The sequence below is a fragment of the Pantherophis guttatus genome, chromosome 2 (genome assembly GCF_059756535.1).
Source record: "Pantherophis guttatus breed Tessera chromosome 2, ASM5975653v1, whole genome shotgun sequence".
Taxonomy (NCBI): Eukaryota; Metazoa; Chordata; class Lepidosauria; order Squamata; family Colubridae; genus Pantherophis; species Pantherophis guttatus.
In genome coordinates, this window is record NC_142064.1 from 283,581,110 (window position 1) to 283,607,565 (window position 26,456).

A 26,456-nucleotide genomic window follows, 5' to 3' on the forward strand; every position below is an offset into this window, starting at 1 on the left:
TGTCTTAAAACTTGTATTCAAATAAATTTTAATCTTAATGATAAAATTGGAAATTATGAACAAGTGTATTTTCATTGATAAAAGAAATAGATAAATCATGTTTTTGTGATGCAAATATTATAATAATGCTTATACAAAGTTATTTTGATCTCCTTAAAAAAAATTCCAGCTTCCAGAAAATAAAAATATGATTTTGTGATAGAGAGAAGTGCATAAGTAAAATCCATTTGGAAATGAACTAATTTTTAGCATCTAGTACTCGATAGATGACTGTATCTTTGTGATTTTTCTCACATTGTTTTATATAGATAATGGTTACTTATTATAATAAAGTAGCAGTAATCTTTTAATGATATGATAATATCCCTATTATTAATTTGGCGATAATGCTATTAATGATCCAGTGGAATCATTTCATGTCCTCTTGTAGAAAACACACTTAGAGAAGACATTGCAGAAAAATATTCATCAGCTTTGAGTTCAGCGCAGCAGCCATGGTGGCTCACCTCAGCTCGGGCCACGTCCCGTTGACTGTGCTGCGGGAAGCCAGGCGGAGGAAGCTGCGCGCCTTCCTCGACAAATGCACCAGATCCAAGGCCATTATGTGGGATGAGTATGTTACTGGGCCCTTTGGATTGATTGTGCAATATTCTCTTCTGAAGGAACATGAGGTGGAGAAAATGTTCACCCTCAAAGGGGGTCACCTTCCACCGGCTAATGTCTAGAACATTATTTTCTTTGTCAGGCCCAGGTTAGAATTCATGAACATAATTGCAGACAATGTGCTCAGTGAAGACAAAATCTGCTGTCCGCAGCGGGATTTCTACATCTTGTTTGTGCCGCGTCGCAGTTTGTTGTGCAAACAGCGCCTCAAAGAACTGGGTGTGTTGCACTGTTTTATTCACCGAGAGGAATGCAGCCTGGACCTCCTCATTCCCTTTGACAGCGACCTCTTGTCCATGGAGTCAGAAAACGCCTTTAAGAAGTGTTACCTAGAAAATGACCAGACCTGCCTCTACCATGCTGTGAAAGGACTCATGATGCTCCAGGCTCTCTACGGAACCATCCCACTCATCTTTGGAAAAGGAGAGTGCGCATGGCATGTGGCAAACATGATGGTCCGCATGAAAAGGGACTTTTCGGGGATCCAGAACACAATCCTGCCCGTCTTCGATACCCTTCTGCTGCTGGATCACAACGTGGATTTGGTCTCTCCTCTGGCTACCCAACTGACTTATGAGGGCCTAATTGATGAAATATATAGAATTCAGAACACCTACATAAAACTTCCCCCTGAAAAATTTAACCCAAGAAGCAGGGGGAGGCTGTGAAGGAGCTCCCCACTGAGGCCAAGAAGCTGCAGCTGAACTCCGCGGAAAAGCTGTACACGGAGATCTGCAACAAGAACCTCAATGCTGTGGGCAGCGTCTTGAGCAAGAAAGCCAAAATCATTTCAGCTGCTTTTGAGGAAAGGCACCACGCCAAAACCGTGGGGGAGATCAAGCAGTTTGTCTCACAGCTGCTGCACATGCAGGCTGCCAGAAGCTCTTTGGGGAACCATACCTCCATCGCGGAGCTCGTGAAAGACATCACCACCTCTGAAGACTTCTTCGATAATTTAACCGTGGAGCAAGAATTATATGTCTGGGATAGATACCGATAAGGTCAACAGCTGACCTTGAATAGCCTAGAAAAGGCTGGACTTTTGAAGCCCCGGCTGGGCAGTCGGAACAACTACCCAACCATCTGGAAAACTTTGCATCTGTGTATGGACAACATCAAAGAGCAGAACCCAAATAATATCTCTTACGTCTACAGTGGTTATGTGCCTCTAAGCATTCGCCTGGCACAGTTGCTTGTCCGGCCAGGTTGAAGAAATCTTAAAAATACTTCCTGGTCCAATTTTGAAGAGAGGCAGTAGCTGCCAACCGGGCTTCAGAAAAAGCACCAGCATGGAGAAAACCATGTCACTCTCGTCTTCTTTCTGAGAGGCATGACCTACGCCAAAATCGCAGCCCTCCTGTTCCTCTCTCAGATGGAAGACGGGGGCACTGAATACGTCATCGCCACCACCAAACTGATTAATGGAACAAGCTGGATCAAGTCCCTGATGGAGAAGCTGGAGCCCCCACCCTTTTAGGAAGGACAGACCGAGCAGGACTCGATTGAGATGGGACCGCGAGACTCGCGAGAAACGGATGCCTTCGGAAGAGAGGACTTGCCAATTGAAAAGGAAGACAGTTTCTCAGCTGCTTTCTAAAAAAATATGGATCAAGAAGGAAAGCTCAGCCTGGCAATCTGCATTTTGGTTTGCTCCCTTGCGTCATTCACAATGGTCACTCCCGGACTTTTTCTTACGGTTTCTAAATCCCTTCTTCCTTAGTGTATATTCCACAATCTTTCAGGACGTTTTTTCCTAATATTTCCTCCTCCTTCCCATTCTGTAGTTAGCTTGGTTTTCTTACTTCGGTCCACTGATATTCTTCATTTTTCTCTCCAGGCAGTTCATCATGTTGGTGGATTGTAATCTAGCCACTTTCCCTCTTGGGCTGATATTCTAAAGCTTGAAAGTCTGCAAATCTGTAACAGAATCTCCCCCTTAGGTTATACAGCTCTACCCCAATCCTATTTTCATGGAATTCGCTTCCTTGATTTGTTTCTAGCAGGTTTCAATCCTGGAAATACTGTTTTGCTGCCAATTTTGAAAAATCCTGCTCTCTTTTTTCCCCCATGAATACCTCCTGAAATGCTTACAAGCCCCCAATATTTATTTTTATTTTATTAATTAAATTAAAAATATTGAACCAAACTCATTTGCACTGAACATTATTGTGAATAGTGGGAGAAGAGGCTACTGTTTAATCAAACCTCATTCAGTTGCAAACAAACAAGCATGTTTAAAAAAGTGCTGGAATAATACCTTTGAAATCTGAGAAGATAAATGTTATAAAGACGCCAACGCAGGCATTTTTCAGCCAAATATGAATATATATATATTCATCAGCTTTAAGCAAAAACAAAGAAGGCAAGGAAGAGATCAGAGGAACCTCTTTTAGCCTTGAGGAAAGACAAGGAAAAGAGCCATTTCAGTTTACAGGAGCTGAAAATCAGATGGAGTCTAGGAATATTTTTTTGAATATAGAAAATGGTTGTAGAAGGGAAGATGCAATGCTCTTCCAATAAGTATCAGATGTTGTTCAGAAGCTTAAGATGTTAAACAAACAAGCTCTGAGAGCCCCAAAGACCCTGAAAAGGAATTTAGTTTGATGGATCCTTGATGGGACCCCATACCTTCCATGGTTGCAGCCTTGGAGTCCCCAGCCTCTCTTCTCCCTTCTCCCTTCTCCTCTGGGGTTTGGATGCAGTTTTTAAGGCATGGGCCAGAATCTTAAGGACACTGTAAGTATAGCCCTCATTTGGGATCCACATCCTATTCTTTTCCTCTTGTGTCTCCAGTGGTACTTTCTGGGTGCATCTTCTCCGGCCTTTGATAGAAAATATGTGTTTTGAAACAGAACAGTGAAAATACTCAACTTGAAATTCACGTTCCACAAAGAAATATGTTTTATAGGCATCATCATCGTTCCAACTCTTTTTCCACTGAAGAGAAAAGGTCCAAATACTATGGACATACTTGAGAAGCCTCTGCTTTTTCATTACATACACTCCAAGCGTTGTCATGATCCAGACTTTCCCTTCAATGGGTCCTGGCAAACGCCTGAGCGTTAAATGGAAAGGAAGAATTCTGTCAAAAATGGAATCAAATCCTATGAAGTGAACAAAGACATTAACTTGTTTCCACTTAAAGATGGCATCCCTGAGGGCTACTGAATTTCCAGTCGCTGAGAATTGTTGTGATATAACAACACAAATTCTATTCCTGACAAGCATAGGAGTAAAAGTCCTCATGAAATTCTCTCCCTTCTCTGTGTCCGAAGCAAAGAGACCAATCAGGGTCCATCCAAAATGAAGGAGCAGTTGGACAATTCCTGGGTATTGGACTGTTTCTTTGGGGAGCATCGAATGGGAAAAGGGGAATTGACTTTTATCACTCAGATCATCTGAAGTAATTTTATTACTGATCTGAAAAAAGTAGATTTTTTTAAAAAAATAAGTAAAATGGAATAAGCATTAAGAATAAAAATAGTTTTTTTAAAATCATCCCCAAATCTACCACAATCAGACCACATAAGAGAAGCTCAATTGAACTAATTTCCTCCAAAAAAGCAGCATATTATATATAATTGTTGGATTCTGATTACACAGGAAATATATTGATTTAATATTAGGATCCCAATAGATCATTTCTCTAAAAGTTGTCAGAATTTGTTGCAGAAATTAAATCCAGAAAGCACACACAGGAGTCGTGGGTTTCAAAAATTTTTACTACCAGTTCTCTGGGTGTGGCTTGGTGGATGTGGCATGGCTTGGTGGGCATGGCTTAGTGGGCGTGGCAAGGGAAGGATACTGTAAAATCTGAATTCCCTCCCCACTCCAGGGGAAGGTTACTGCAAAATCCCCATTTCCTTCCAATCAGCTGGGACTCGGGAGGCAGAGAATACATGGGGCGGGGCCGGTCAGAGGTGGTATTTACCGCTTCTTTGAACTACTCAAAATTTCCACTACTGATTTTCCAGAACTGTTCAGAACCTGTTGAATACCATCTCTGACACACAGGTAAACTGATGCAGCAGGATTTATTAACTTCTTTATATACATAATAATACATGAAGTAAATTTACAATACCAACAGCAGATTTCTTCCAACTTTGTAGCAGTTACAAGTCAAACACAAGCAGGAGAGAACAGTTAGTTTCATTTCAGCAGAGCAGACTAGTTCAGACTGGTTTTAATTTCGTTTCTATGCACAGACTCAGAAGCTGCAGACTAAGACACGCCCTGGCTCCAGTCTGTCTCAGCTCCCATTGGCTGACTTTGTTACCATGTCTCTGCCAGTTCATGAATAATCTGACACTCCTTCCTTCATTACTGGAAAAGACATTAATCCAATTAACTTAATATTCTTTCCATGGTGCACTCCACCCAATGGCGTGGTCATTATGTACACCAAATTGTCCTCTGAAGAACAGTGAAGCAAGGGAATTAATTTACATTTAATGGCTTCCCTGACATTCCAATATTTAATGTCCACATGCTTGCTTCTACTCTTTACTCTGTCACCTGTTGCTTTTTTAATGCAGGCAGCATTATTTTTATATACCATTATAACTTCATTTACCTTTACATTTAAATCCTGTAACAGCTGCATATACCACGTTACTTCTGAACAGAGTTCAGACAAAGCAATAAATTCTGCCTGTTGCAGTAGAAATGGAAACAGTTGTTTGCTTCCTGGATTTCCATCCAATTAAAGCCCCTCCAAACAATACAACAATCCCAGAATTGGATTTCTGGTTTTTACATCGTTTGCATAATCACTACCTGTCAGGTGTGCCTCCGTTCAAAACTCAAGAAAGAAAAACCCCAACTCCATGTTTGTAGAGAAAGGTACAACATAGCATTTCAATTTTAATTCTTCAGAGACCTGTATTTGAAGATCCAAATTCACAGTTCCGTTCAAATACCTGAGAACCCTTTTTACACCCATCCAATGCAATTGCGTTGGTGCAGCATTACAGCGACTCAAAATGCTTACTCCACAAGCTATGTCTGGTCTGGACCACTGTGACAGATATAACAGGCTCCCTATTGCTGGCTGATATATCTCTTGATCACAGGCTTCACTTTCGTCCTCACCCAAACTGTTATGAAAATCCATGCTCATAGGTGTTGGAGTAGTATTACCATCTTTCATGTTATATCTCTCCAACAACTGTTCAATTTTTCTTTTTTGACTGCAAACATAACCACCTTTCTCAATTTTTTGTATCTCTACATCGAGATAATTTTGTATTTCTCCCAAATTCTTTAGTTCAAATTTCTTCTCCAACTTATTAGCAAATTCTTTTACCTGTGATACATCATTTGCAATGAAACAAAGATCATCCACAAATGCTAATAGTTGACGATCCCCACCTTGTAACTTTCCAGTGTATATGTAACCATCAGCCTTGCAACTCTTGAACCCAAGACCCTTCAATGCCTTATCTAAACATATATTCAATTCCTGGCTGACTGCTTCAGCCCATAAATGGCCTTGTTCAATTTATATACCATGTTAGGCCTTTTACTTTCATACCCTGGTGCTTGAACTAATTCTGCATTGAGGAATGCAGTGGTTATGTCAAAATGCCAAGTTTTATGGCCATGTGCCGCTGCTAACGTTAGTGCCAGCCTTATGCTTTCACTCTTTACAGTTGGCGTGAATACTTCGTCATAGTGCACATTTTTCATCTGTGAAAAACCTTGTGCCACTAACCTTGCTTTATATTGGACCTCATTGTTGGGTAGTACTTTCTTCTTGCATCCTACAGCTTTGCTACCCTGTGGCCAAGCCATAGATGTGAACACGTTATGTTCACCCGTGGATTTCATTTCCTTGGCTCCTTTCCACTTTGCTTGTTCAATTTTAGGTAATGTCAATACTTCCTTATAGTTTATTGTTTGATTAATTGTTGTCTGTAGCTTGTAGAAAGGGCTTTGAGCAGGGTCAACATTCTGAGTTCCATTTTAAGGGCAATCACTTTCTTCCATAATATTTCTTTGTTTACTCTGTCAAATGCTATAAAGGCAGGAAACCATTCTTTCCTCTGACTGATATTTTTTAGATGGTGTGATGTTTCAAGACAAAAGAATTGTCAATAGTGGACCACATCTGCTTAAGACTGCTGGTTCTTCTACGAGAAATGCACTTTTCATCTACCTACTCTCAACTCTATTCAAGGGGAAGCTAACATAGATTTTAGTTACACCTGTTAAATAAATGGGCCTGGAATTGCAGAGTCCATTTTCTTCTCTTTTTTATATATGGGAACTAAAATTGCCATCTTGTAGAATTACATATTTATAATTCTTTTATAAAATGGTTAATTCATGTCTGAGAATATCATTGGCTAATATCATGGGAAAAATGTGAGTTTTCAATTGGGGCTACACCTTCCTATTGTATAGGAGACCCTTTGAGTGAACACAGAGCCTCTCCTCACCTTCACAATCATGCAACAGAAGCCCTCAAAGCAATGAGGATGGTGTCATGAGGAAGTATTTCTGTTTTCAACTTTGCTCCCTCCCCACTGTTATCCCAATCCTGAGTCATGCCACTGAAAATGCCATGGTGAAAAGCAGAGTTTGAATTCCATAGAGATGAAATGGTTGGATCTCTCATTCACTCAGACACACACCAACAACCCATTTGCTTTACCAGATAGAGAAACACAAACACAAACCTGGGCAACTTTGTAGGGGCCAACTAATGTTGACATCTGGATGGAGATGTCTCTGTCAGCTCCATCAACAATCACCAAAAGGTTGTCCTTCCTTCCACAGCTGTAGTTGGGAACATTGGCTTCTCCAGTAGACAGCATGTCCAGCAAGGCATCTGAAGTGCCGAGGGTGTTATCATAGTTGTCATAGAAGTTGTAGCCAAGGGTGTGATTGTGCAGGTGTCGGAGATTTTCGTTAACCACTTCAATATTGAAAACCGTGCATAATATCCTTTTCTTGTCATTAGGTAAACTAGTGTAAAATGATGTTAATATTAGGATCATCAATAATTAGCAAAAATTAAACACTCTTTCTCTATTTAATCCCCTTTTCCTCCACAAGCTAACTGAGACTTAAGTCAATATCGATCCAAATCAGAGACAAATGATAGTCACCCATCACTTTTTTTGATATTGTGAATGTTCAGAAGACAGGATAGAAATAGTTCTCCAAAAGGACTAAAATTAAGAATATAGTATTATTTGTAGCAGAACTAATTTTCATCAGCCCAGTAACCAAGTTGCAGAATATTTCAGTCATTAAGACAAAAACAGAATACATGGAAGAGGATTTTTAAGAAGTGATTCAGAAAAGCTGTTCTAAAACATGTCATCCTCTTTTCCTAAAAAATAAGGGATTGAGTATCAATCTACAGTTATAAAAATATAGAAATGACATGGCCAGAGGGAAGCACAAAAATCACTACTTTCAAGAAAACTTTGTATTCAAATCATGAACTGAGGATTGAAGAGGAAAATAATGTGGATTTCTTTCAGTTTTTATTTTCCTCATAATTTGGATTTGAGCCTCTCCTAGAAAATAAGACAAAAGTGAGAGGCCAGGAAATCAAAAGGATTCAAGAAATTAGTCAGGTCCTGCAATATAAGAGTAACTAAAATAAGAAGAAGAAAAAAAAGATGATGTAAAACTATTCAACGCCACCAACAATATTGCTACCCTACAAAAAGTCCTTGACTGTCTGTCAGAATGGTCAAACAATTGGCAACTCCAAATCTCAACCAACAAATGTTCTGTCTTACATATTGGCAAAAAAAAAATCAAAACACTAAATACAAGCTGGGCAGATACGACCTCGTAGACGACCCTGACTCTGCCACAGACCTTGCAATACTTATCTCCAATGATCTAAGTGCCAGAGCTCACTGTAACAGCATTGCCAAAAAGGCATTAAGAGTTGTTAACCTAATCTTGCGTAGCTTCTTCTCTGTAATATCGTACTACTAACTAGAGCATACAAAACATTTGCTAGACCAATTCTCAAATACAGCTCATCTGTCTGGAACCCGCACTGCATATCGGACATTAATACAATTGAGAGAGTCCAGAGATATTTCATGAGAAGAGTCTTCCACTCCTCTGCTCGCAATAGAACTTGGAACTAAGGAGAAATTTCCTGACAGTTAGAACAATTAATAAGTGGAACATCTTGCCTGCAGAAGTTGTGAATGCTCCAACACTGGAAATTTTTAAGAAGATGTTGGATAACCATTTGTCTGAAGTGGTGTAGGGTTTCCTGCCTGGGCAGGGGGTTGGACTAGAAGACCTCCAAGGTCCCTTCCAACTCTGTTATTCTATTCTATTCTTCTAATACCTTATTCCACCAGACTTGAAATTTGGGGGTTAGACAACTTAGAACTACACCACCTTCATTCTGACCTAAGCATAGTACATAAAATTATCTGCTACAATGTCCTACCTGTCAATGACTACTTCAGCTTCAACCACAACAATACACGAGCAAAGAATAGATACAAACTTAAGGTAAACCACTCCAAACTCGATTGCAGAAAATATGACTTCAGCAACAGAGTTGTTAATGCCTGGAATGCACTACCTGATTTTGTTGTTTCTTCCCCAAGCCCCCAAAACTTTAACCTTAGACTGTCTACTGTTGACCTCACCCCACATTCCTAAGAGGTCTTTAAGGAGCATACATAAGCGCACCAGTGTGCCTACCATCCATGTCCTAATGTTCCCTTGTATTTGTATCCATCTCATGTATTCATAATTATGTCTGTACTTATATCTGTTATCTAATACATGCTTGATTAAATAAAAAAATAAATAATAAAAAAGTTGTTAGACTTGCAAATGGAGGGAATGAAACTCCATCACAGTGAATCACTTACAACCGAATCTGACTAGAAGGAGCCACGTTGAAAGGTAATGTTGTGTGTGTTATTGCTGATGCAGAGATGACTATGCCAATGAGAAGATCTCCTGGCCTATAATAGCTCCATGGCTTTTCTCCATCCTGGTGGTCCAAATTCAGTGGGCATTTCTTTCTAAGTTTCTCAGAGACTGACTGGGGCACCAGCAGCATCAGAAGCAGGAGCAGAAGCAGGAGGTCCATAATTCATGGGGCTGAATCAATCTCCTTCCCGTTTCTAAAGAACAATTAGAAGAATTGGAAGTAGTGACACAGGATGGAATCTCCAATGGCTTTCCTGATTCAAATAGAGACAAACCAAGATTCACCTGGAAGAGAGAGAAACTACACTGAAGATCACAGCTCCTGCCTGTCCTGTAACTTGGGCCACAAAAAGCATAACCTGTGGCATTTATCCTTTTTTAATACAAGATCCCTTCCATGTTGCTTCAATGTGATGTTTACACCAAAGGCAGTCACTGGAGAGGGAGGAGAAGAGATATCAAGGCCTGTCAGAAAATAATTACAATGAGAAGGAACTTGTTCTTTTGAGATCCTGAACCTCTTCCATCTGATGAGGGGCAGGTGGAGAAAAACATATTAGTGAAAAATTACAGATCGAACTCTTGGGGCAGTGTTGTGTAGTGTCCAGAGTCCTTCCTGTTAGGACATGTCCAGAAAGTGATGCTGCATCAAGAGACCTCAACAGCCAGAAAAGTGACTTCTGCTGTCCTTCAGTGTGGTCTTTTCCCTCCAGAGACTGCTGAGGAGTTTGGTGCCACTCTACATTGGTGCCACTTAACTCTAGTGCTGCCTGTGCTCTAACGCCATGGAAGCAATCATTATCCTTGAACCCAACTTAATGTTAAGAGATTGGGGTTTTCTTTTCAATGGGATTTCCATATATGAATCCCAAATTGGAGCTTTATTTTTGAATTCCTATAACTGAAGAGAAATTTAATTTGCCATTTTTTCTAGAAATATCAATGTTTGCATGAGAGCAGACTAAGAGACAAGAAAGGGTTGTCCTGTTGACAGCATCATTGGCTAATAGAGAGATGGTTATAGAACAATGGATAGAAGTTTTTATTTTAGTTTCCTTTTCACTTTCTGTGTTGTCTCTTCCACACTGAGAGCCTTTACATTTTTTAAGTTTCATGGTTTCATAACAACCACCTTGTGCTGTGAGGTCTGCAGCTGAGATGGTGGCAACACCCAAAGTGTGGTGGATGATGTAACCTGATTTCTTGCCACAACCACCCAGTAGTTGGTTTATTAGGACCTGGTGGAAGTTCCTCTGGTTTTGTAGATGCACTTGGTGTAACTCCCCTGACATTCTCACCTCTGAGTCTTTATTTGAAACTCCACCCCAGAAGACCTCCAAGTGCTTCAAAGGGCCAGTTTGGATTTCTTGTGTTCTGGTTAATCTTGGTCAATTGTTGATGGATCATGTTTCTTACCTGGAGGGGGAATGTTAATATTACAGCTGGGCCTAGAAGGGAGAAATGTGGGAAGGGGGTTGAGTGAGAAGCAAATGGAATAGGAAGGTCCATCCTTACAATGAGGAGGACAGGATGACCAATATACCAGGTACATTATTTGAAATTTTATTTTATTTTATTTTATTTTATTATTTTATTTTATTTTATTTTATTTTATTTTATTTTATTTTATGATTTGATTTGATTTGATTTGATTTGATTTGATTTGATTTGATTTGATTTGATTTTATTTTATTTTATTTTATTTTATTTTATTTTATTTTATTTTATTTTATTTTATTTTATTTTATTTTATTTTATTTTATTTTATTTTATTTATTGTTTATTTATTGGTTTGATTTATATGCCGCCCTTCTCCTGAGACTCAGGGCGGCTTGCAATGCGTTAAGCAATAGCCTTCATACTTTTGTATATACCTGCTTAGTAGGGTTTTTAGGCCCCCTAAGCGGTGTTCTTTTTTTATACAAAGTCAGCTTATTGCCCCCACAGTCCGGGTCCTCATTTTACCTACCTCAGAAGGATGGAAGGCTGAGTCAACCTTGAGCCTGGTGGGATTTGAACTTGCAGTAATTGCAGGCAGCTGGTGTTACTTAACAGCACTTTAGTCTGCTGTGCCACCAAGGCTCTTTTATTTTATTTTATTTTATTTTATTTTATTTTATTTTATTTTATTTTATTTTATTTTATTTTATTTTATTTTATTTTATTATTTATTTGTCAAACACGCATAAGATTACAGATGTAAGTATAGACATGATTATGAATACAGGATAAGGATACGAATAAAAGGGAACATTAGGACAGGGACGATAACAGGTAAAAGTATAAACATAGTTTGAATACATGAAAAGAGTAAGTAAAAAGGAATATTAGGACAGGGACGGTACCCCCCCTGGTATGCTCATGCACGCCCCTTAGAGACTTCTTAGGAATGGGGTGAGGTCAACAGTAGACAGTCTAAGGTTAAAGTTTTGGGGATTTGGGGGAGAAACCACAGAGTCAGGTAGAGCATTCCAGGCATTGACCACTCTGTTGCTGAAGTCATATTTTCTGCAATCGAGTTTGGAGTGGTTTACCTTAAGTTTGTATTTTTTTTTTATTTTGCTTTAATTTATATGCCGCCCTTCTCCGGAGACTCAGGGCGGCTTACAATGCGTTAAGCAATAGCCTTCATACTTTTGTATTTTATACAAAGTCAGCTTATTGCCCCCACAATCTGGGTCCTCATTTATTGTGTGCTCGTGTATTATTGCAGTTGAAGCTGATGTAGTCACTGACAGGTAGGGCATTGTCCTACTGTAGAGTCCTCTCTCAGTGCCTGCTAGTAGCTCCAGGTTCCAGTTGTTCTCTGTGAAGTGTGAATTGTCTGGAATTGGAATTGATGTGTAACATGGCTTCTCCCGTCCATTATGTTACTGCCATGTCTCACTGAAGCCTAGTTGTGCCCAGAGGGGAGGAAACCTCCCCCAGAGAAGTGGAGAAGGGGATGGCTGTGGTCATCCATGGTTTATTATAGGCTTTCAGGAGGTTGCAGCTAAAGCTGTCTTTTATCCCAAGGTGGCTGCAATAACATTTCCTCAGCCTGGTGAAGTATGTTGTGTGAATGTGGCCTTTACTCCAGGAAGAAAAGTGTCTCCAGCTTATTTCTGTTATAAATGATTGGTCAGCTAGTCCCTGCTGAATTAATATACATAATTTGCTAACCCATTGGCCAACAGATTCAACCTCAGAAAATAAACCACGGTTAAAAGTTGCAAGAGTGAATGCAGCCATTGGTGAAGTGACCAGGTTAAGTGGGTTTTACAGCTATGATCAGAGCCTGTCTATGGGTCAAGACTTCAGGATAGTTAACAAGGAGACCATGAATTCTAGTCCTCCCTTGGGCACAAAGCCAGCTGGGTGAACCTGGGCCGGCCAATCTCCAATTCCCTAGGAAAGAGGCAATGGCAAACCTCTTCTGAAAAACCCTTTCACCTATGGTCTTTCTGATAACTTTCATACACAACTGGCTGAGGCTCTGACCTTCCTGAGTCTGGCTTCAGTCTTGCAAGACCAGCCAAGTGGACCCCAACTTGCTAAGCTCGGGCAGGTTGGTCTGTGTAGAAGCAGCAGGAAAGCTCCAATTTTGACCATGAATTTCAAATACTCATGAAGGCTGCAGGGAGGGTGATAAAGCAAAAGTCCTAGAAGGCCAGGAGGGCTGCAAGAGGTGGATGTCCCTTCCTGTCAAGGGAAGGGAGGGCATGCAGGAAAAGAGGAAGGCAGGCAGAGCCCTCAACCCATCCAGTGAGGGCAGCCTTAGGTGTGGTCAGAAACCTCTCTTCTGAGGGAGAGGCCTCCTCACATGCGGTGGGGCAGTTGAGCAACACTGAACTCAAAGTCAGCATTGTCAACACAGAACAAAATTTTTCTTTGCTTGCTTCTTTCCTTTTCTCTTTGACTCTCAAAGTAACTTTGAACCAACCTAAAACTAAGGAGAAATGTCCTGGCAGTGAGAACAATTAATCAGGGGAAGGATTTGCCTCCAGAAGTTATGGGTGCTCCAACGCTGGGGAGTTTTACAAAGAGATTGGACAACCATTTGTCTGAGATGGTAAATGATAGGGTTGCCTGCTTGAGCAGGGGGTTAGACTAGAAGACCTCAGAAGTTCCTCCCAACTCTCTTATTCTGTCTCAGGCATGCTGTATTTTCACGGGACAGAGATTTGAGGATAGAGGTGGGGAGTTTAGTTTTAGCATCTAATTGGGTGGGTGGGGGTGAAAGATGAACAAGTTTGTCTCTCCCAGGTTTCTTTTGTGTTCTTTATTGAAGAAATGTGGGTTTTAGGGGAGGGAGGGGGTCAAAGGAGGAAGGGAAAGGTTTCAGGAAGCTCATCTGAAGCTGCCACCTTACCAACCTGTGCCTGGTTTCCCAAGCCTAGCAAGAGCCAGGAGAGGTCTGCAGTTTCCCAACAGCCTGATGATCAGGGTGGAAGGCTTCAAAAGCAGCCTCCATTTCTACAAGGACTTGTCAGGGTATTGAAAATGGTGGCCACTTCCAGGAGGCAACGGGGATCAGGCCCAGGCACTGCAGGGTCCTGTTGGGGCAAGAGCAAAGGATGGGAGGCTTCCAGCCAGAGGGAAAGGTGTCACCACATCTGGAAGATTCCCCAATACTTCTTTACCAGAAAAAGAGCTTTGTGGGGGCATAAGGAGAGGTTTGTACCCCTGAAGACAGAGGTCATATTTGGGGGAAGGAGATGGAAAAAAGGGCTCTTTTGATGGGGAGAGGGGGACTCTGGCAAGCAAATATTTTCCCCAGGATAAAACACTTTGATGTGAAGGAAGACAGACAGCCCTGATCGTTAGTTAGATAAAATCATCCAGTGACACTTTTTGCCTAAAGCCAAGTTCTCCACCAGGAAACATTTCTATTTAGGGCCTTGCAGGTCAATGTGAGAAGTGAACTGCAGCTGACTCCATCTGTCTCTGCCCAAAGTCTCCCCTGGAGGACTCGGCCAAAGAGCAGAGATAAAACTTTGAGAATAATAATTTTCCTTCTCATGAGAGATCCCCAGCTAATTCAACTAGTTCTTGGATTCAGAGTTTGTTGGGCATTTCTCTGGAGAGAAATGAAAGGGAAATAATTCCCATCAGGTTCAGAATTATAGGGTAGAGATAGAATTGAATTAGTCACCATTAATTGAGAGATTTAAAAGCTCCATCCTTGAAATTGGCCCCCGAGGGAATACACGGCACCTGTGGCTGAAGAAAAAGAAATTGGATATTTGTTGGCATTGTGTTTAAAGAGAAAACCCCGGGGACTATTTAATGCCACTGAACATGTCACTGAACTGAGATAGTTTCCTACTGAGTTAAAACCAAAGTGTAATTATTTTGAAAGTTAATGCTGAAGGACACCAACACAAAATGTCTGATGCAATAGTGTAATAGAAAAGTTAAAAATTAGTCATCAGGACTTTGCATAGTTAAAAATAAGTATGACTCCAATGCACAGAAAATGAGAGAGAGAGAGAAATAAAGGATGCCTTTCACCCCATGTAAGGAAGAAAGGGAGGGAAGGGGGACCCATGTTCCACTGCCAGTCTCTTCCACACATTGGGCACTGAGGGGCGAAAGCAAAGACCAGACTCTTCCTGTTGCTCATAGAAAAGTCCCAGGAAGGAGTTGGGGATCTGTGTGAACCCTTCACCCCCACATTCTGGGAAGAGACTAATGTGACTTATGGGCTTTGGAGTTGCATTTTAAGGGGAGGAAGCCAATGTGGGTTTGTGAAGCTTTGGTTTGTCTTTCTGTGTTTCCAGGAAAGGCTCCTCTTTGAGGGAAGCCATGCAGGGCCTTTGTCTCCAAAGGGGGACCCAGCATTGCTCAGGAGGAGAAAGTGAGGGGGGTCTCCCTGGAGGGACCCTCTGGGGCTCTGAGGAAGGGGCATCCTGGGGTCCCTCATGGCCCCTGAAGACCCTATGGCTGTCCTCTTCTGGGCAGCTGCTGCTCCCACTTGCCCAAGAGCCTCCAGTGGAGGAGAATCTCTTCAGGGCAGTCATTTCTAGGTGGGGGGACTTCCAGGACTTCAGCCTCCCCTCCCTCTGCATTTCTGGGAGTTTTTGCCTCTTTCACTTCACACTGAAAGCTTTTTAATTTTATCCTTATTTGAAATGTTCTGCCCCTCCCCCACTTTGTCTTTGTTTACTGAACTTCTTCTCCCCAAGGCTGATTGGTGGCTGAGCTACCAGGCAACCATTGTCTCTTCCCTCCTATTTGATTGGCTGCTGCTGGGTTGCCATGATGACAGGGACAGGCCAAGAACAGAGGCAGCCACTAGGGAGAGAGAGGGGCGGGGCTTTGGTCTTCACTCAGAACTGGAGGAGTTGAAGGGGGAAATCTCTTTTTCAGGAAACTCTGATCAGATGCAGCCCAGAATAGGAAAAAAATGAAAGAATATTTTAAAAATATTTTGAAAAATGGAGGGAAAATTCAAGATTTTGCTTAACGCATTGTAAGCCTCCCTGAGTCTCCGGAGAAGGGTGGCATATAAATCAATTTAAAAAAAAAAAAAAATCTTGAGAGAAGGAAAACAGGAAACAGAAACTAAAAACAGATAAAAGGAAGATGCAGTAAAATTGGACATTAAAGGAAATAGTGTGGATAAAGAGCTTATAGAAAACAGCTGAAATAGAAAACAGTTTTAGTATTAATATTTTTGGCATTGGTTGAAAGCACTTATAATTTACAACTCCTTTTTGAATAAACGTGTAAGGTTTTCTTTTAGGAAATGGAAATGTCTCCTCAGCCACTGGAGGCAGAATAACAGAATAACACTTGGGAGGGATCTTGGAGGTCTTCTAGTCCAACCCCCTGCTCAACAGGAGACCCTATTTCAGGCAACTGGGTGTCCAAACTCTTCTTAAAATCCTCCAATGTTGGAGCATCCACAACTTCTGAAGACAAACTGTTCCACTGGATGATTGTTTCAATTGTCAGGAAATTTCTCTTTAATTTTAGGTTGGATTTTTCCCTTTTTCATTTTTGTCACCTCATTACGAAAAAAAAGATGTTGAAAACTTTGGGGAAAGTGCAGAGAAGAGCAACTAAGATGATTGAAGGCCTGGAGACTAAAACATGTGAAAACGGTTGCAGGATTTGGGCATGACCAGTCTAGAGAAAAAAGGACCGGGGGGAGGGATACGATAGCAGTATTCCAGTATCTGAGAGGTTGCCACAAAGAAGAGGGGCTCAACTTATTTTCCAAAGCACCAGAAGGCAAGACAAGAAACAATGGATGGAAACTGATCAAGGAGAGAAGCAACCTGGAGTTAAGGAGAAACTTCCTAATTAGGACAATTAATCAGTGGAAGTTGTAGGTGCTTCATCACTGGAGACACGACAGCCACCTATCTGAAATGGTAGAGGGCAGTGATGGCTAACCTTTTTGCTGTCGTGTGCCAAAAGTGGGGGGTTGGAGTGCGGGGGGTGGAGCGCACGCATGCCCACACCCATAATTCAATGCCCCGCCCTCCGTGCATGCATGCGCGATCCCCCTGCGCTCCCACTGCTTTTGGCCCGCAATGGCATGGTGGGCCCAGTAGGCGTGTTTTTTGCCCTCCCCAGCCTCCAGAGGCTTTCTAGGAGCCTGGGGAGGGCAAAAACAGCCTTCCCCAACCCCCCAGAAGCCAGAAACAGCCTGTTTCCCGATTTCCGGTGGGCCCAAAGGCCCGAAAATCAGCTGGCTGGCATGCGCATGCACACTGGAGCTGAGCTAGGGTAACGCTCACGTGCCCACAGATATGGCTCCACGTGCCACCAGTGGCACACGTGCCATAGGTTCACCATCACGGGTATAGGGTCTCCTGCTTGAGCAGGGGGTTGGACTAGAAGACCTCCAAGGTCCCTTCCTGCTCTATTCTGATTGATTGATTTATTGAAACCCCATTCACTTAGGCATAGTTTATTCAATGATTGCAGTTGGAGGAGAGGACTGCACAATCCACATAAAGCCCCCGATAATGTATAAATGTGGCTTGCATCTTTTTGTCTTCTGTGAGGGATTCTTTCAGCCTAATTTTATCTAAATAGCCTCCCCTATCCCACAACTAATTCAGTTTTAAAACGGGAGGTTTTGTCACGGATTTGTTGAAAAGACAACAAGGTTTTTTTCCCCTCTCCCTTATATTTTTCTCTTATATTTTCTCTCTTATATTTTTTTCCCCTCTCCCTTATATTTTTCTCAAGAATCATTTGGAAACATCTTCCTTGGGGAAATCACAGATTGCAAGACCTGGGAGGGATCTTGGAGACCATCTAGTCTAGTCTTTCTCAAACTCAGCAACTTTAGGAAGGTGAGGACCAACTCCCAGACTTTTTCAGCCAGCATGGAGTTGAAATCTCTAAAAGATGCTGAGATTTAAAAATCCTGCTCTAGAGATAAATATATAAACCTTTGGCTGATGGGTTTTCCCCCAGTTGTGCCTGATCTTCTTTGACATCACCATCCTCTCCCATATCATGCACTCATGATAGCTGGTCTTCAAGAACATAGAGTCTATTTAAAAAAAATAACATAAAAACTCAGAGATAATAGCCACAAACAAATTGCTTTGGGCATAAACATGACTTGGCTTTTTTCTTGACAGCCTGAGAACTAGGCAAAATCTGAGATGTGCCTTCCTTCACAAGCCAGAATCCCAATCCAGATTGACCTCTTGTCTTGTGAATGTCATCATGCTGGGTAGCCACGAACCTCCCAAGATCCTCTAAAAAGTTTTCAATCCTGTCTGCAAATAGACTGCATTGGCTTGCATATAGCTGATTTAGGGTAAATCTTGGTGAAATCACACAAGACCTGTAACCCAAGTTAATGAAGGAGAACTGCTACATTGGCTAATTGTGCCATGGCAAAATATATAAGCTAGATGGTGGCTTTACATGATGACCCTCTTCACACCTTCTCCCAGGACAGGAATAGATACATAGGTTGACCTTCTTGAGGTCAAAAAGGGGGAGACTTTAGATTTATGTTTTCTTCCCTCTTTTGTTGCTTGATTGCTTTTTTGCCTTTGTCCCTCCCTCCCCTCCTGAAGGAAAACAGATAGAAGAAGGAAGCTGAGCTCACTTACTTATAATAACTTGGCATCCTTTAGATATGAATATATTTGTTACCTATGCATTAGTCTCTCCTGCCATTTTGAGATGCATACATAGGAGCGCATCTCTTTGTTGTATGGGGCCCGTCTCAATATTATTTGAGTGAGTCCCACCAGCTCAAGCTAATAAACACTGCAGTAGGAGTTCATGGCTTGCTTTGGGTCCTACACCTGATTCCACAAGTAGTAGGATATACTGAACACTAGAAGGTATCAAAGAATAGAGGAATTTTCCCTCCTTTAAGAAAACAGATTTCTTTCCACTGTCAACCATCAGAGGTCACACTCTAACTACAGGCATTCAAGGTGGGTGAGGATTTTCCCTTCAATTCTCTTCTGGTTCCCCAGAGGGCTGGACGGAGGAAGGGAGGGAGGGAGCAAGGAAACTAAATTGAGCAGTAGCCGTTCCCCCATAGCTGGGTTTCTTCACAACTGAGGTAGCTCAGAGGAGTGGCAGGTTCAACCCTAAGGACACCTTTTCCTCCCCTCCCTTCCCCCCACTATTTTTACAGCCTTCTGGATCGGCATGTATATTCTGCTTTTATATTCAACTCTTCTACTCTATCTTTCTATCTTTTATAACAACTTTGATAACTCTTATAACCACACTAGATACATATGTTTACATTATACTTATTTACATAGTCAGTGATTTAACATTAACAATAGTTAGTAGCTCTTGGCTTTTATTTAATCAATATTAAATTAAATTTCCTATTTCTTATTTTGGTTTCTGTTTTCTAGCCACTCGTACATCTTATTCCACACTTTATAGTAATCCGAATATTCTCTTTCCTTTATTTCCACAGTCAGTTTATCCATTTCTGTGCATTCAAGAATTTTTCTAATCACTATTTCCTCTGATGGTATGTTAATCTGTTTCCACCATTGTGCAAGGGTAATCCTAGCTGCCGTTAATATGTGTAGTATTATATATTGCAATTTTTTCTTTATTTTTGGTTCTATTATTCCTAATAGGAACAGCTCCGGTTTAAATTCTTTTTTTTTAATTAATTTTTTTATTGTAAACAAACATACACATATAGACATAAACGTTAAAACAAACTAGACATAAACTAACTATACAATGAAATCAAGTCACATAACTTGAACTTTGAAAGTAGAGCTACTTCGGTAATTATATATCAATATATCTATATATATTATCTTTCATCTTGTATCAATGTTTATATAACGATATTTCCTTTTATTTCCTTATTTTGTATTATTGGGTGGTAATCTCTTATTTCGTGTCTTTTTTGTCTAACCATTTGTACCATTCTTGCCAAATTAAGTAAAAGTCTGTATCTTCTTTTCCTTGTATTTCTTTGGTCAATTTGTCCATTTCTGCACATTCCATAATTTTTTGTATTATTTTTTCTTCTGGTGGCGTGTTTTCCAATTTCCACATTTGTGCGAAGACGATTCTAGCTGCAGTTAGGATGTGTATTATCAAGTATTGTGTCTCTTTTTTATAGTCCTTTGTCAGTATACCTAAAAGATAAGTTTCTGGTCTGAGGGGTACTTTTTGGGCGGTAATTTCTTCCAGCTGACTTTGAATTGTTTTCCAAAATTTTTTGACTTTGGGGCATGACCACCACAGGTCATGGTGCCCTTCTGTATTTTACACTTCCAACAGTTCTGATTAGTATTGGGAAACATCCTTGCCAACCGTGCAGGGGGGAGATGCCACCTATAAAACATCTTGTACGTATTTTCTTTGTAGGGCACGGACATTGTCAGCTTAGTATTTACTTTCCATATTTTTTCCCAATTCTCTAGGTTAATATTATATCCAAAAATTTTGGCCCAAATAATCATATTTTCCTTCACCACTTCTTCTTCCAATTTGTATTTTAATAGATAATTATATATTTTAGTTATTAATTTGTCATCTGATTGCATTATAATTTTATCTAATTCATTTCTTTCTTTTTGGATTCCAAATTTTTCCATATCACTTTTATATCTTGATTTTATCTGTAAATACGGCCACCAATCAATATCCGTGCCCTGTTGTCTCAGTTCCTCTCTTGTTTTCATATCTCCCTCTGTGTTCAACAATTCGTCATAGGTTTTCATCCTGTCTGTGTCCATTGTGTTCGGGTAGATTTGGGCCTCCATGGTTGATAGCCATCTTGGGATTTTGTCGTAGTGTTTTCTCCTTATTTCAGTCCAAATTTTTGCCAGTGCTCCTCTGATATAATGTCTCCTGAAGTGTTCATGTTGTCTGGGCTTTTCCTCCCATAGAAATGCGTGCCAGCCTTTTGACAAGTCAAATCCTTCTAGTGCTAGTGTTCTTTTATCTTTGAGTGTCATCCAATCCTTAATCCAAGTTAAAGCTGTTGCAGTGTAATAGGTTTGCCAATCTGGTAGTCCCAGGCCACCCCTTTCTTTAGTGTCCTGCAGGTGTTTCAATTTAATCCTGGCTCTTTTTCCTTGCCATAAATACTTTAATATCATTTTGTCAAGGTCTTTGAAGTATGATTTTCCTGGGTTTATCGGTATTGTTCTAAATAGATATAGTATTTTTGGTAGAATTGTCATTTTAATTGAAGCGATTTTGCCTAGTAGTGATAATTTCAATTTACTCCATACCTCTAAGTCCTTCTGGATTTGTTTGGCCAATTTGATGTAATTGTCTTCTTTGAGGGATGATATCTTATTGGTGAGCCAGATTCCTAGATATTTTATTTTTGTTGTTGTTTGTATTCCTAATGTCTCTTCCAATTCTTTCTCCTGGGTTTTTGTCAAATTTTTGGTTAGTAGTTTTGTTTTTTGCCTATTAATTCTCAATCCTGCCACTTCGCCATATTGTTCTATCTTCCTTAGTAAATTCAGTCCTGATTGTTTTGGTCGTTCTAAAATGAATACTACATCGTCTGCGAATGCTTGTAATTTATACTCCTGGTTTTTTGTTCTTAATCCTTTTATTTCATTGTCGTTCCTAATTTCATTCAACAGTGGTTCCAATGCTAATATATATAATATAGGAGAGAGGGGACATCCTTGTCTCACTCCCTTAGATATTTTAAATTGGTCTGTTGTCTCTCCGTTTATCCATATTTTTGCAGTTTGGTCTGAGTATATTGTTTTAATCATATTTAAAAATTTGTCGCCGGTTCCCATTTTTTCTAATTGCAGTATTAAGAATCCCCAGTTAAGATTGTCGAACGCCTTTTGTGTGTCAAGGAAGAGTAGAGCCATCTTTTCATTCGATTTTTGCTCATAATATTCCAGTATATTAATTATTGTTCTTGTGTTCTTGTTAATTTGCCTGTTTGGAATGAATCCATTTTGATCAGGATGGATGTAATTCACGATAATTTTCTTCATTCTCTGGGCCATAATTGATGTAAATAATTTATAGTCTACGTTTAGAAGTGATATAGGTCTGTAGTTTTTGGTTTGGGTGAGATCTGAGTCTTCTTTGGGTATCAGAGTGATAATTGTTTCAATCCATGATTTGGGAATTTTGGCTTCTAAGATTGCTTCATTTAGGACTTGTAATAAAATATCATCTATTGGCTGGTATTCGATTTTGTAAAATTCCGCTGGGATGCCGTCTGGACCTGGTGTTTTATTGTTGTTCAGCTTCTTCTTTGCTTCCATTAATTCTGACATCGATATTGGTTTGTTTAAGAGTTCTCTTTGAGTTTCCTTTATTTCTTGAATGTTGGATTTATTTATATATTCTTTCACTTTTTCCAATTGAATTTCTTCCTGTGCATATAATTCCTGGTAAAAATTTCTTACGATTCGCTTTTTTTCTTCGTCCATGTGCTGTAATTGTCCTTGTTCATCTTGTAGTTGGTGTATTATTTTTTTTCCTTTTCTTTCTTTAGTTTATAAGCCAACCAACGTCCTGTTTTATTTGCGAATTCAAATTGGTTTTGTTTTGCCATTTTGATTTTCCTAGCTATTTCTGTTGTTGTTATTAAATTTATTTCATGTTTGATGAGATTTATTTTCCCCTTGATCTCTTTCTTGTCAGGTCTGTTCTGTAATTCTGCTTCCTGTTTTCTGAGCTCCGTCAATAAATCGTTTCTTCTTTGCTGTTTCTCTCTGTTTTTCTTCGCCTTAAATGAGATTGTTAATCCTCTTATATATGCCTTTGTGGTGTCCCATAGGACTTGCAATGATGTTTGTTCCCTGTTATTTATTTGGAGAAATATCTCCATCTCTTTCTTTATCATCTCTATGTATTCTTTATCTTTAATGATCTCTCTATCCATCATCCATCGTCCCCTTTTTGGCTGGCCTTTCCAGACTATTGTTATAGGACTGTGGTCCGCCCATATATTCGGTGTGATTTCAATTTCTTTTATATTTTCTCTTAATTCTGCAGTCATCCAGGCCATGTCTAGTCTGGACCAGGACTGATGGGGATTTGAATAATAAGTGTACTGTTTTTTAGTTTTATTCAGTTCTCTCCAGGCATCTTTCAATTGTAACTCTTGAATCATGTCCTTAAAAGAATCAGGTAGTGTCTTTTTCCTAGAGTTATTTTTTTTGTTACTTTGATAGTCATAGTCCATGTCAACGATTGCATTATAGTCCCCTATTATACATAGATGTTCATAGTCTAATTCTTTAATTTTATCGTGTATCTTTTTAAAGTATTCTTTTTGGCTCCTGTTCGGGGCGTATATTGATATCAATAACATATTTCGGGTCTCCATCTTAATATCTATCATTAGTATCCTGCCATCTTCATCTGTGTAGATTTGTTTTGCCTGGATATGGCTTTTAATGTATACTGCGATACCTCTTTTTTTTTTGATCTGATAGTGAGGTGAATAGTGTTCCAAGTTTTCTGTTTTCTAGTAACTGTTGATGTTGTTTTTTGATATGTACTTCTTGTAGGTTGATAATATCTATGTCTAATTTTTGAAGTTTTCTGAAAGTGTGTGTTCTTTTGGTTGGTAGATTAAGGCCGTTTATATTAATTGAGATTAATTTCAACTCTCGTCCCATTTCCTTTAGTTTTTCTTTATTAGTTTAAGTTTACTTGTGTTTCTTGTTACCATATGCGTTTTCTCCCTAGCCCCTTCTCTCTCCATCTTCTCCCTTTCCCTAGGCTCCTTCTCTTCCTTCCCTTTTTTTTGTTTCCCCCGTGGGGTGTTCCTGGTTTACATTATCTGAATCACGTCTAGTTTCCTGTTCCTCTTCTATTATAAAGTGAGTATCAAAGAATTCTTGTGCCTTCTCTATCGTATCGATTTTATATTTTTTGTCGTCCCAAGATATTAAGATTCCCTCTGGCACCAGCCAGAGGAACATTATTTTGTGTTGAATCAGTAGGGTTGTCAAAAAGTTGTAGTTTTTTCTGTATTCTCTTATTCTTCTTGGAACTTGTTTTAGGGTTATTATTTCTTTCCCTTGGTAGCAGGGTTTTCCCTCTCTCATGGATGTGTAAATCTCTTCTTTTACAGTTTTACGTGCGAATCTAACATGTATTTCTTTAGGTAGTTTGTTCCTACGAGCATAGTTCGTATGGACTCTATATATTTCGTCAATTTCCCTACTAATATCGCTTTTTTCCTTTTGGGTAGCCTCTACTAATATATCTGTCATCAGGTCTCTTAGATCTTCTCCTTTTGTTTCTGCAATATTTTGAAATCGTAAGAAGAATGATGCTTTTTCTAATTCTAAATGGGTAATTGACTCTTCGAGTTCTCTATTTGACTCCATTTGATTTTGTTCGATATTGTCCATCTTTTTCTCCGTTAGAATCATTTTGGCTTCCATGTTTTGGATTCGTTCTTCGTTTTTGACTATGTTTTGTTGTATTCTCTCGATCTTATCGTCCATTTTTTTAATATTATCATTTATTTGTCCTACTTCTGATTTCAATTCCTCATGGTTCTTTTTTGTTTCTTCGTGGTTATTTGCAATTGTTTCTTGGGTTTTGTTCATCCCCTCCTGAATCATAGCTAGGATAGACTGTATATTCTGTATGCTGTGTGCACTGGCAGTTTTTTCTTTGTCTGTAGTTAACATCGTGTCTATGGTTTTTTGTTGTGCGGGTGAAGATTGTGTAGGTATTGGGTTTGTTGTTAATTTTTTCCCTGATTTAGTTATTGTTAGTGAAGATGTTGCCATCGTTGTCTTTTGTATTAATTTTCCCCAAATTTTCATATACTAATTGATTGGGGGTGGGTGAAATATCGTTATATAAGGATCAGGATAATTAATTCGAAGGAGTTAGGGAGAAAAAACAATATTTTAACAATTCATTCTTCTATTCTTGTCCCTAAACAGTATAATGCAATTAATACTTAAATACTGAATAATCACAATACTTAAATTCACTTTAAAATTAAACAATCTCTATATAACCTTTCTATGATAGATCAATGGGATTAAAGTTCTCTATAAATAATCTAAAGTATTCTATTGAGTTATATCACCGTTACCAATATATGCTACCTATATTAATTATTACAATTATTATTCCTTAATGATATCTATAACAATCTCTATGCAATGTCTATATTAATATCTAACTTTCTAGTCAATATGCAATATAATTCCACTTAATCAATATATTATTTTGCAATCTATATAGTTATTTCAATAGGGTGGGAAACAGTAAGACAATAAGAAAAAGAAATAATAATAATAATAATAATAATAATAATAATGTTAAATCAATTCCTTATTATGTATTATAATAATTTCAGATTTGATATTAATATTCTTTTAGCAAAGTTAAGTAAGTTTTAAAATAGATGAAATTTAGTAGTTTAATATTTAAAATTCTCAAGTATATCACTTTCAGACCAATTGGGGTTGCTTCCTTCTCCTTTCCTTCTTCCTTCGTTCTTCAGTTCGCCCTCTTTTCACTCAGCTGTCCCAGTTCTATTTCAATATCCTCTATTAAATCCGTAAATAAATCAATTGTTCCAATATTCCTGTGTAGTAGGTTGTATCTCCTTTGGCAACAGCGTCAATGTATCTAATGTCTCACTACACGTCTCGTGTCTGTAGTTGAATTTATTATTGTCGCTGGATACAAAGTGAAAGTTTCCTTCTCCAAATCCTCAGTCCGCCATTCGCTACTGTTCAATTGGTTTCCTTCCGCTCACAGCGATCTTAAAAAAAGTCTCAGTTCTTTAGGTTTACTTTCTACAATCTTTCTCTTAAATAATCCTTTTTCCTCTGTTAAGTCAAATTGTGTTATTTTAAGGTTATAATCCACCGTTTACTTATAATCCTCTTTGTCTGTCACTCGTTCCTTTCGCCTGTCAGATCTGCGTTGTCATTGTGTGTATTGAGCTTCGCTCCGATCACTGTCTCTCGCCGCTTGCTTGACGATCTTGCCGCCGCTTTTTGGAGTCCTATTCTCGCCAATGTATTTAGGTCCTTATAATTATACCTTTATATCTCGATCTACTTAGTCTTTACCGATGTTTCTCTTGTATCTTCGCTTCCACACTTACCGGTTGACAGCGCTCCGGCCAGCCAAGATGGCTGGTTTTTTTCCTGGCTGGAATTAGGAGGGTTTCTTCTGAACCTTCAGGGTGATTGCTGTCACCCCGAGGTCCTAGAGAGTCCTCCTTTTTCTGTCGACCTCTCCGTGGTCGATAGTGCCAAAAACGGCTTCCAATCAAGAAAATTGGAGCTTCGGGGACGGAGCCTCGTTCCCCTTGCTCCTTACACGCTGACGTCACCGCCGGAAGTCTTTTCTAATCACTATTTCCTCTGATGGTATGTTAATCTGTTTCCACCATTGTGCAAGGGTAATCCTAGCTGCCG

The 26,456-nt window shown here is 39.6% G+C and overlaps 1 pseudogene; it reads left to right on the forward strand.

The window, feature by feature from the left end:
- The first annotated feature begins 494 nt into the window (after positions 1-494).
- On the forward strand, positions 495-2,140 carry LOC148116049 (vacuolar protein sorting-associated protein 33A pseudogene; annotated as a pseudogene).
- Positions 2,141-26,456: the final 24,316 nt, after the last annotated feature.